This window comes from Sorex fumeus, unplaced genomic scaffold, assembly GCF_029834395.1.
Source record: "Sorex fumeus unplaced genomic scaffold, SorFum_2.1 ptg000020l, whole genome shotgun sequence".
NCBI classification, from domain to species: domain Eukaryota; kingdom Metazoa; phylum Chordata; class Mammalia; order Eulipotyphla; family Soricidae; genus Sorex; species Sorex fumeus.
This window is the reverse complement of record NW_026606077.1, coordinates 20,278,997-20,291,453: the sequence shown is the minus strand read 5'-3', so window position 1 is coordinate 20,291,453 and position 12,457 is coordinate 20,278,997.

Here is a 12,457-nt window from a genome sequence, read left to right as displayed (position 1 = left end):
CTACTGAGAGTATCCCACCTGCATGGAAGGCTCCCCGTGGCGTATTCGATATGCCAAAAACAGTGACTATAACAGGTCTCATTCCCCTGTCTCTGAAAGAGCCTCCAATAGTTGGGAAAGACGAGTAAGGAGAGGCTGCTAAAATCTCAGGGATGGGACAAATAGAGATATTACTGGTGCCCGCGCAAGTATATCGACAAACAACGGGATGACAGTGATACAGTGATACCAAAAAATAAAGAATCATGAGCTAAATCAGTGATCAAAAACTTACTAACAAGTACAATCCCAGGATCAATTTCTTCACTGGTAAATTCTACAAAATGAAGAGTTAACGTTTCAAATTAAAAAAAAAATAGAAGATGCCCACTTTCAAATATATCTTACAAGGTATTTTTGAAAAAGAAATTAAAATGGCACTACTATATGATCCACCGATTTTATTTCAGGGTATTTATCTGAAGGAAACAAAAATTAAACTTGAAAAAATGATTTTTTTGTGTTCATAGCAGCAATGTTTATAACCAATACATGTAAGTAATATAGGTATCTACTGATGAATGGATAAGAAAAGCTTCATCTACAATGGAATATAATTCAACCATAAAAATAAGGAAGTCTTGTCATTTGTGACAACATTCATGTAATAGATGAGCAATAAGTAAATAAAGTAAATAAATAAGTAAATAAGTAAGTAAATAAAGCAGAGAATGACAAATGATGTACAACTTCACTAGGACATTAAATATAAAGAAAAGGAACACATAGTTACAAAGAACAGGTTTATGTGCTGTTTATAGTCAACATATGTTTATAGTATCCAAGGTAGTTTTGGGTAAAGGAGGTCAAGTAGTTAAAAGATATAGAGTTCTAGTTATAAAGTAAGTCATGGGACACAATGTGCCACTGGGAATTATGGTTAACAATATACTACATAGAGTCTGGGAAGTCACTGGGCCATGGAACACTTGCCTTGCTATGTGACTCCCTTGTTCAGTAGCTAGCACTGCTAACAAATAAACAAAAACTTCATCATCAACAGCAGCAGAAAACTATCTACTGTATATCTGAAGATTACAAAGATACTAAGTATTACAAGTTATGATCACAGAAAAAAATAGCAACTATGTGTGCTGATGTGTATTTGATGTGTGCCAATAAATAAAAATTTATTAGTAAATGAAACATAATTTCACATGATAAGTATTGAGACACAAAGTTTTTTATGCTTATGGTCTTTAAATGAGTTCATCATCATAATTTTTGTAGTCTATCTCCTACTTTTGAATATTTACAGTGTGTTAATTTTTGCTCTTGCAAGTTCACATTACTAGCAATTTATGTCTATTTGCCTTTGTTTCTGCATCTGTAAAATGGTGCTGTCTACTCTGGTTAGAGTCAGGTGGTTAGAACTAATGCTCTTGTGCAAGACTGCAGGGGGTTCAGATTTTGGTTTACAGATGAGGAGTTGTAAGGTATTGAGCAAGTTCCTTCAATCAGTCTATGTTTCAGTTTCTACATTATGACACAGGGCACACAACGGAATTACAATAGTATATGTCTAAATGCATTTTCTTTCCCAATTAGATTAGCAAGGGCTTACAGAATTATGTTAAAAAGAAGTGGTAAGAGGAGAAATTCTTACTAATATTAAGTTTTATACTACTTGTTATGTTTTTGGTAGATAGTCTTTATCATACTGACAAAGTTCTCCCTTTCCTAGTTTACTGAATTTTTATCATGAATGGATGTATTTGCTTCCATTGATATTATTTTTCTTTTGTAGTCTCTTGATAAAATTAGTTTTGCACCTGTCCTTGGGGAAAAATGTGTAGCTGAAGTGGATTAGTTATAAGAACTTTGAAATCTTAATGTATGTTGATATATCAAGAAATGCTTAAGACACTATATTTGAATACTTTAACGTGTTGAATACTTTTGGAAAACTTTTATGTGCTTTGTGTGTGTGTGTGTGTGTGTGTGTGTGTGTGTGTGTGTGTGTATTTAGGTCACACCTGACAATACTCAGGCTCAGGAGTTACTCTTGTTTCTGCACTCAGGATCACTCCTGGGGGTGGTCGGGTGACCACACAGGATGGCAGGAGTTGAACCTGGGATGCAAGGGAAATGCCCTCCCACTGTACTACAGCTACAGCCCTTTAGTCATTCTTTATTCATTATCCTCTTATTGAATTTTTATAACAAATATTTTGAAGCCTAGTCATTTGGAGTTTTGAGGTATGCAAATGTACAATCCACTTACTGACCTTATTTCATGTTTTGGACAGAAAAGCAAAAACTAATTTTTAAAGTTAAAGCATGAATTCAGTCTGTCCAGAATCCAACTGTTTGGCTGTGCCAAGAAAATGTATTATCTTAGAGTCTTTCATTTTCAATCAAAATTTTGAAACAAAATACTTAAATCCATCCTGCCATTGGATCCAAATATCATTTGTGAAACAAGACGCATTTTTCAGCAAGAATCCAATTTCAAGGTATGTTTTGAACAAATATCCTTCTCTTCCATATATCTGTACTCCTTCAAACACAAACATTAAAGATTGGAAAAGGAGAGATGCATAAGAGAAAAGAGAAGTAAGTGAAAGTCTGCTGTGCTAGGGGAAAGCAGTGGCAGTCCCAAAGGTGTTCTCAAAAGAAATACTCGCAACAACATGTTAATCGATTTAAACAATATTCACCTTTTGGGGGTGAAAACTAGTACTTCTTTCTTTCTTTCTTTCTTTCTTTCTTTCTTTCTTTCTTTCTTTCTTTCTTTCCTTCCTTCCTTCCTTCTTTCTTTTCTTTCTTTCCTTTCCTTTCTTTTCTTTCTTTCTTTCTCTTCCTCCCTCCCTCCCTCCCTCCCTCCATTTCTTTCTTTCTTTCTTTCTTTCTTTCTTGCTTGCTTGCTTGCTTGCTTGCTTGCTTGCTTTCTTGATTTTTGGATCACACCCGATATTCAGTGGTTACTCCTGGCTCTGCACACAGTGATTACTCCTGATAGTGCTCAGAGGGTCATACAGGATGGCGGGGATCAAACTCAGGCACATGCCCTACCCGCTGTACTATCACTCCAGCCCCAATAACACTAATATATTTCTTAGGAAACTTTGATAAACAATACAAGGTCTACTTAAGCTCTGGAAAATAAAAAACATTACCTATTACTGATATAGCTATACTACATAACTATGATGTTGACTTTAACAGTTTTGAACTTACACCAAATCTAATCACCACAAGTTTTTTTTTTTAAATGTGAATCTGCATGATTCCAGATATCTCTTGGAATGTAACAACTAAAGAGTTTATTCATACTGCCATTTTTATCATGGGCACCTCAATATTAGTTTTATATATATCTGCCCTAGAAACAAGATTGAGGTCTTTTGGTTACTGTGTTAAGGAAAGAAGGACTTTAATCATTTCTAGGAGAATTTTATGCCATGGCTGGAAAGATAATACAGGGATAAGGTGCTCGCTTCATATACAGCTGACCCAGATTCGATCACCAGCACTACCTATGGTGCCCTGAGCATTGCCAGAAGTGCACCCTGAGCCAGGAGTATTCACTGAACACTGACAGGTGTGGGGTCCTCCCGCTTCAAATAAGAAAGAACATGTCAAGAATAATATAAGAAAGCTGTGAGTTCACAATTAAACTTGCAAGGGAACATTGCATTGCATTGTAAAGTGAAACCAGGCACATACTACTGGCCTGATAATACTCTTCCATGCAGCATTCTGGCGGGTTTGAGAGCTACCAGAGAAAAATAGGTGACCTAGTTCCCACCACACTTATGTGGCAGCACTAGAACAAAGTCCTGACATATTTAGCTGATTTTTCTTAAGCATTTCCTTTGGCTTAGAAATGTCTAAAAAGTTCTAGAGGAACCCCACCACTGCTAACAACAATCACCTCTATAAGTCATCTGGAATATATCTCCCCCTTGGTCTTATTTCTCTTTCTGTTTATTATAGATCCCACTTACAACTAGGGTGTTCTGGCTTGCTTTTCCATAAGTCAACTCCTATCCCTTCTCCTTCATTCCATTCTAGAGATATCACCTCTTGTCTTTTTATTGTGCTTCAATACTTGTTAATAGTGCAAGTGAGTAGAAGAGAGAAGGGGAAAGATCTTTATGATTCGACTTACTGTGGGGAAGAAACTCATACCTAACATCAGTGGACATAAATGATGGACTCACTCTACCAAAGTTGATACTATTTTTCTCTTTCCTAATTCTGCTTATTGCAGTTGAGAAGGTATAATGGTACAGCAAATCTGTATTTCTACGATGTGGAAGACATTTATTGGATAGTCTGTCTAGCACACTTTTCTAAGAATTACTTGCTTCCCAGTTGCCTCATGCCTCCAGCCCACTTCTCACATGCTGCTTTCAAATCCCTTCTACTTGTTGGAAACAGTTTACTGACCTTCACCCCTTCCTGAGATTTATGAAATTAAGATGGGGGAAGACCAAAACCGACAGGGAAGACCAAAATATTCCTTTATTCTCTGAGAAATCTCCAAGTTTTATTTTCTTTTAAGCAAAGTAAGATTGTTTTCTTGATATTTATAGTCAAAAGGACCCTAGACCTTGTTCACGTATATGTGCATACACACACACACACACACACACACACACACTCAAACACTGATTTAGATTTCCCCTCAAATCAGTCTTTATGTCATATCTGCCCTGCCCTTTTCTCTAGGAAGAGGCCTTTGGGATCATCTGAGAAATCATCTTGATTCCCAGTCCTAGGGGATTCAGGAAAGGCATTTTAAGAGACTAGGTGGAATTCCATGATTCAGGGATGATACGGGCAAACACCACAAGTCATCTCTCCTCAATTCATGCAACGTCTTGCCTCCCTTCATGATGCTAGTTGAATTTCAGACAGACGTGAGTGAACCATTCCTCCTGTCTAAGATGTCAGAGGAGCCAACAGAAAATGAGCTGGACATCAGTTTTAGAGCTATTTGGAAAGGCAGTGTCAAGTTCAGGAGAAACTAAAACCTTGAGCCCTTCCAAGATCTTGGTTTACAAGAATGCGGCAGTAGAGTAACAGTCTTGGCTTCTCATTTCAGGTCAAGCCGATCCAGAGGTGGGATAATTCTGAAAAGATAGTCATTTAACTCCACAAGGACTGATCCAAACTCTCCTGCTAGAGTGAGTGGCACACACAGTCTTTGTCCTGCTGGGCTGCTAAACTGTGGGGATGTGGCTGAGTGCTGTGGGCAGCCAGATATAGCTTTCTTGGGTGGGAGAAAACATTCTTGAAAAATGAAGCAAGCTCAGACAAGCGATAATGGGAGACAGAGAGCCCTGGAAGCCGTGCTTGAGGCCCCATATCTAATTGTAAAACTCCCCTGTGGAACATGCATCTACCAGGTAAATGAGATGATAGGACTTCCGTTTACATTGAATGGGGTATTCTTACTTGCCAAGTAAAGATTACTGAGAAGATGATAAAGCAGATGGACTTAGAAGACTTGATATTTGTGATCTGAGGGCAAAGATAATATATGTTGTGTCCATATTGTAAATATTCATAAGGGCTGTCTTCTGCCTCCCTTCTGATATTCATGGGGGAAATGGGATGTTCAGTGGCTTATGTGGCAGGATAATATATTTTAAGGATTTTCAAGTGTGGCCATTTAAATTCTCCTTCTTCCCTTCATGATTTCTTCTATTCCTAGTTCCCACCCACCCCTGCCCCCATTCAGTCAGCTTGGTGTTCTTTATTCATTTGCTCAGAAAAATGACTGCACTGCAGAAGTACAGAGTCTGATCTTTTCACTTTCAATTGCTCAGGCTAAAGCAGAGGTGAACAAAGAAACAAAAAGCATTAAGAATTTCAGGCTAACACAAGTGAACAATGAAGGGGACACGGTGTGGGAGTAAGCTAGGAGAGGTTCTGGTGAAAGGAGCCCTGCTCTGCTCCTGCATCTGTCTTGGGCTTCATTCAGATAAGGACCAAGCACTCCCTATACCAAAGAATTTGATTGGACATTCTTGCATTGAAACGTACTGAGAAATCCTCTTTGATAGCAGCTACTACCCGGAAGGAAGACTGCTTCTCTGTCTCTTCATAACATCCCACTAGTCCTGGGAGGACTAATCCCCACTGGGCACACAAAAGCCCTTAGAAAGGAAATGTGAGCTCTGTGATCAGGGAGAGAGACTGCTGATGAGGAAGGAAGCTCACTGTGTCTGAACCTAGAGGAATCAAATTATTACCAGTCTGAAATCTCTCCAGAGGTGGATGACCAACAAAGTCTCTAGAGGTGGAGAGTAATAGACACCCAAATCCCAGAAGGACTGTTGTCATTGCCACCACCACTCATGTAGTGCTGGACATTCAGTCAACCAACACTAAAGTCTCTTACATATTGTTATTTCATGTTTCCTTAGCAAATGGTACAACAACTCACGGAACCCAGTGAAGGACATTGATACTATAAAGATACTAATTCAAGATACTCTGCTTCTGTGAGGCTCAGACTGTAGGGGAGTGGGTGGGCGGGTGGGTGCAAAAATGCATGCACCCAGATGCTCTTCAGAGCGCTGGCAAAATGGGCCATCTGCTGATCTCTCAAGCTCTCTTCCATTCTATCATCTAGTGAATTTTGCTTATTCAGATAATAACTCTGCATCTTCACAGTTCTCAGAGTCACAAACATTGTTCAATGGAGGATTGACTTCCTACCATATTTCCTGGTTTAAAACAGTACAGTATAAACAATACAGGAAAAAGCCTTTGATAGATCACTTCTCCCGTATTTATTGATGGTGTCTGATAGAAGCATGAGGTGTCAACTCCATCAGCTTCAAGTACTTTCATGGGTCTGTCTCCTAATCATAACATTGCCGGTGGGGTGGCTGACCTGCTTTAGTATGATCCCCACTCCAGTGCTATATCACTTTGATCCTCTTCATAGAAACAGCCTGCCCTTCTAATTTCTTCTCTTCTCCCCCAACTCCCTCAATAATCAACACTAACACAGAGCCCAGAGCTGCCGACACTCAACTTCAGGCAGCCCTTGATTAAGAAGCCAGGGAGTGGCTGCTCCAAGTTAGACTCTTGCTCTCTGTAGGCCTGGGCTATGCTATTAAGTGGCACTTGAAAGAGACTGCTTAAGTACATGGCTTTGTGGTAGTTTGCACCCCCACCCCCACTTCTCAGGGAGCCTCTCTAAAGAAATACATTTGAGTCAAGAGCCTCTTCCAGGTGGAGAGTGTATCTGGTGTTTCAGAGATTGAAAGAAAACCAGGACTATCCTGGCCAGGAGAGTTCAAAAGGAGCAAACAGATTCCTGGAAGAGGGGGCTGACCTTTGTAGGAAAGTGAATCTCTTTTCTACTCTGTGGGAGAAAGGAGTGGTTTGGGTTTTATTTTCCCCCAGAAATGGAAGATACGACTTTGAAAAAATTAAGAGCATACTGGAAACATGCATGTTACATAACGCATTCTAAATAGGTGATGGCATTTCAGAATGAGTTAATAACTGAGTTCTGTGGAAGAGGTATTTTCCTGAACATGGCTTTGCTATGTTCTTTTCACTCCATAGTCTCAGAGAAGGTGTTTTGATGGATTGTAAACCTTTTACAAATCCATGACCCAGATTTAGAAGCGCTGTATTCACTGTATGTTGAACTTTAGTTTAGCATAACCCTATCACAATTTAACAATAAATTAGTTGTCATAGTACATATTGTGTAAACACAAAAGGACGGCAGTGGTGTATCTCTCCCGCTGCCTGCATTCGGTAGTCTCAGGCTGTTTCCCCACTCCAGGGAGGTCAATGGCGATGGGCAGACGAAGGAAGAAAACAAGGACCAGACTGGTTGGTCTTAGTTGCAGTTTATTCCAATCCTCTCTCCATCTACTCTTGTCTCTCCTCTGCCTCCCTCAACCCACTCTTACAGTCTTCTTTATGTCATGGAGGGCCCAGGTTCTCTCAGACCTATCACTCCCAGGTTCTCTCAAGCCTGTGTTCCCCCTAGAGAGCCCCAAAATCTCCTTATATAGATCATGCTACCTCTAAAGGGTGCAATGCAGTGATGTCATCAAAAGGAGTTACAGAAAGAACATTGAGGCAGCAAAACATACACTATTTCTTTGCATCTGCAGGCCAGTAATTTTGGCCTCCAGAAAGAAGATACAAAACCAAAACTGAAACTTTTCTTGGGCTAGAAGCACTTGGATTTGCATCCCAAAGACTAGTCTGCTGGAGTTTGGAATCTATATCCCAAAGACAAGTATCTGAGCTTTGCATCCCAAAGACTAGACTGGCTAGAGCCTGGAATCTACACCCCAAAGATCAGGCCTGGCTAGCACCTAAGATCTGCATGTCTAAGACCGGCCAGGTTTCTGAGAGAAAAGGAAAACTGCCTCTTACAATATACTGAAATTATTTACTGAAGACAGTTTGAAGGGGAGAAAGGGTCTGCCTCATCCAAACTAGTCAGGACACATGGGAAAGCTGCTTCTAGGACAGATTCTCATTTAGCAGATCAACCTACCCTAGAACGGAATCCCCTGGATGTGTTTCTCCTCTCCTTGTCCAACAAACATATAACCATACATAATATAAATCATTTTGTATGGAGTGATAGCACAGCGGTAGGGCGTTCGCCTTACAAGCGGCCAAGATGGCCGACCCGAGTTCGATTCCTCCGCCCCTCTCGGAGAGCCTGGCAAGCTACCGAGAGTATTCGATATGCCAGACACAGTAACAACAAAGTCTCCAATGGAGACGTTACTGGGCCCGCTCGAGCAAATCGACGATCAACGGGAGGGCCTTTACCTTTACCTTTTACCTTGTATGGACACAGTAAGAAATACTTTAAGCTTATAGAATTGCTCTCCTAGGGCCATCTCGATCTCAGACTACAGTGCTCAGGTCATATAGTCTTTCCTATCCCTAGCAGGGTCCTAGTCTCGTCCTTACTTTTGGATCATGATAGCATTTCTCTGTAATGAAACTCCTAACTTATAGTTAAGAATCATGGCACTTTGGCCTGGCCCATCTCGATGCCAGGGTAGCACATAGCTTACCCACTTGCCCTGGTTCCATCCAGTCCCTCTTCGGGATCCTGCTCTGGGGGGCGTTAGGAAGTGAAGGCAACTGAGGCTAAGTTGAGAAAGCAGATGCCCGGGAATGAATCATATTCAAAGCCAATTAAATCCTAACTACAAAGCATAATATTAACGGTCTTCCTGTATCTATATAAAACGGACATCACATTAAAGTAAACTATTCAAAAGACATAAGGAGAAGCAAAAGGCAATATTAGCTTACAATACAAGTTCAGTGTCCTAGAAGTATCTGACCTTAAAAATTGACAGATTCTGACTAGGGGAATGGCTGATTAACTGGTTGGGGAAGAGAGCACAAATAAGTGGTTACAGACAAAGTAATGGGAGTGACTTGGGAGCACTGTGATGGGTGTGACTCAGTGAACCTAAGCTCCTTGTTGAAAGGGAGAAAGGACAAATCAATTGTTAGGCCTAAAATATTTGGAGCTATATTCCAACACATATGACTTTGGTGGTCAAGGAATAGGTATCAAGGTGTTTTAACTGTACTTGTTGATTTCTATTTGCTGTATAGCAACACTACAGTAGATACTCCTCTTAAGACAACAAAATTTCCCTATCTATCCTCTTCACTTAAATGGCAAAAATTTCATCATGCTAATCTACTTTGACATTGGCATTAGATAGTTTTCACATGAGAATATGGGCCTCAGTCAGTAGAGATCATAGTCCCACATCAGTGCAGTAAGTTCTCGAACTTTTATAGAATTCAGGCCAAGGAAGGAGATGGCTGCAGACATGAGAGTTTACCACCAGCCTCTGGTTAGGCTTAGTTTTCAGGGTTGGAGAAAGAATGCAATGGCTGAACATATGCACATCTGCTCAGCATCCCCAAGAGGGACCCCTGATCACTTGAGCTTGGTAGACTTTAGCACTGCCAGTTGTGGCCTAAAAAATACTGAACAGTAAATTAATAAATAGGTTCAGTATGTAATTTCCTACTTTCTTTTTTGTAAATCAAATAATCATTTTGATTGAAAGAAACTTACTTAGAGAGGTATGAAAGAAGAGCAAGAGAGGAATACATATTCAAGAGACAACATGGAACACAGGCTTCTCCGGCGTGGATAAAGCCCAGTGACCTACCGCTGTATTATTGCAGTCCTCCTGAGATATTCTCGCCAATATGATTGATTTCTGTCTAGAAAGCTTCTTCCTCTACTGCCCCTGAACTATAAGGGATTGACCTTATTTCATCTCCATAGGAAATCATCTTAGAACCTGATGTTATCAGCCTGAGAGTGTGTGGGTCTTTTCCTCTATGCAATCACCTATAAGTAATGCTGTTATCATTTATACAAATGCATTAAGGTCATGTATAGATGCTCCTTTAATTACATACTGCTGAGTTAATCATTCCACTGTCATGCTTAAAATATCTACCCAACATCCCTTCAACTGTAGGATAAAATCTGAATTCTTCAGCATGCATTCAGGCACTTCAAGAAGCAGAGTGAAAAACAGAGGGATGAAACTGAAGAGCACTATAGCATTTTATGTGTGGCCAATTCCCTTTTCAACTATGGTACTCCAGTTCCTGACTGCACTCTAATTTTCTATCAGTCATTTTCCATGTATTGAAAGATAGCCCCATGACAACTGGGCCCTAGCAAAGCAAGTTCCAGCCTATATCCTGTCCTGCAGCTGCGGCAGGCTAGCAACACCAAGTACCCCCATCTCCTCCTTGCACCTGGAATTCACCAGATAAGGCCACAAGACCGGAGAAGGCCTAATGAGGCATCTCCTTGTCCTGGAATCCGCCCAACACCAAGTACCCCCATTTCCTCCTTGCACCTGGAATTCACCAGATAAGGCCACAAGGTCGGAGAAGGCCTAATGAAAAGACCTAATTGACTGCCCATTGGGAGGGCCTGGTGACAGGTACAAAAGAGAGTGGCTGGTGCTGATGGCTTGTTGCAAAATGATTGGTTGCCTGCGTGCAGCATCTAATGTGATAATTCAAATGTATTGGGTGATTTGTGCGGGCTTTCTGAAATGCGCGGGAAGATGCCCTATAAAAAGCCCCCTTTGAAGAGGCTCGGGGCTCTCAGTCACTGACGGTTTGCGGTCATGCTGTGAGCCCGAGCATGCTCGAATAAGCCTCTTGCTTTTGCATGGACTTGGTCTCTCAGAGTTTTCCTTGACAGGTGAGGCTGTCCTGAGCTCGGACCCTAACAGTATGTGACTTTAGTGAAACACTCAATATTTACCGGTAAGGAAACTGAGTTAAAGAAGCAGTCATTTCTCCCATGGTAAACAGCAGAGGTGGGATTAAAACTCAGTCTGACTCCAGTTCTGAGTTCTCATAAATTCCTGAGCCAAGCTACTATAGTTCCTAGTCGTTGTGACATAGAGAAGCTAGACACAAATTGATTGTTATTACAAGCGATTCCTCTTCCATTTGGCACTGAGAGCACAGTTCCTAGATATGCCTCCTGTCATTGGCAACTTTTGAATTTCGAATTTCGAATTAGTGCTTCTGTTAATGGCTTCCAATCCCTAAATAAGGAAACATGATAAACAGAAAGAGAAATGAGCTGCTCTATTCTAAAGACAGAAAGTAGCAGAGGAGCAGGATTCTGGTAGCTCAGCTGTCTGTGAACCCTGTACCGTTGCAAATGATTTCCTGTTACTCTCCAGCCTGGTCTTCATGCTACTCTGGCAGATGGGGAGGGATAACCCCGTAACCTGGTTACTATGGGTCATGTTTAGTCTCACCTAGTTGGGGTGTAGCAATCAGGCAGATGACGGAAATGGCTCAGGGGGGAGATTCGCACCAGAGAAGAGAAGCTCCAGCCTTCTGGGCGGTCAGGTCCCTTCCAGCCTCTGAGACTTCTCTGGCACCTCAGAGACTGCTGGGAAAGCTATAGTTCTTACCTGCAAGCATGTGGCTGGAGAATTAGGATGAGTCAAAGAGACAAAGAGCAGTCAAAGGCCAGGAAACAGGGGAGATATCAGAGCATCAGCAGCAGCCCAGAGGGCTATGGAGAACGTGGACACCTGGAGGTGGAGGACCTAAAAGGCACCAGCATGGAACAAGGAAGACACACACTGGAAGCTGTGTGGAGGCAGTGTGAGCTTGGACAGAGGGTCGCAAAGGGACCCACAGTTTCCTTCTTAAAGCTACTAAACAAATGACTCTGATTTCACAAAGATCTCCTATTTTGCATGCTAAGTTTACAGTGGCTCAGGATTCAGGCAGTTTCGTGTAACAGATGCACCAGCTCTTAAGGCTTGCACTGCTTGAGAACACCAGAGCACAGCCAGGAGGTGTGAGGATGGAGTGGCCACTGCACAGGCTTGACTAGCAAATGAAGAGGATGGCCCTGCCCCAGTGAAAACTGAGGCCT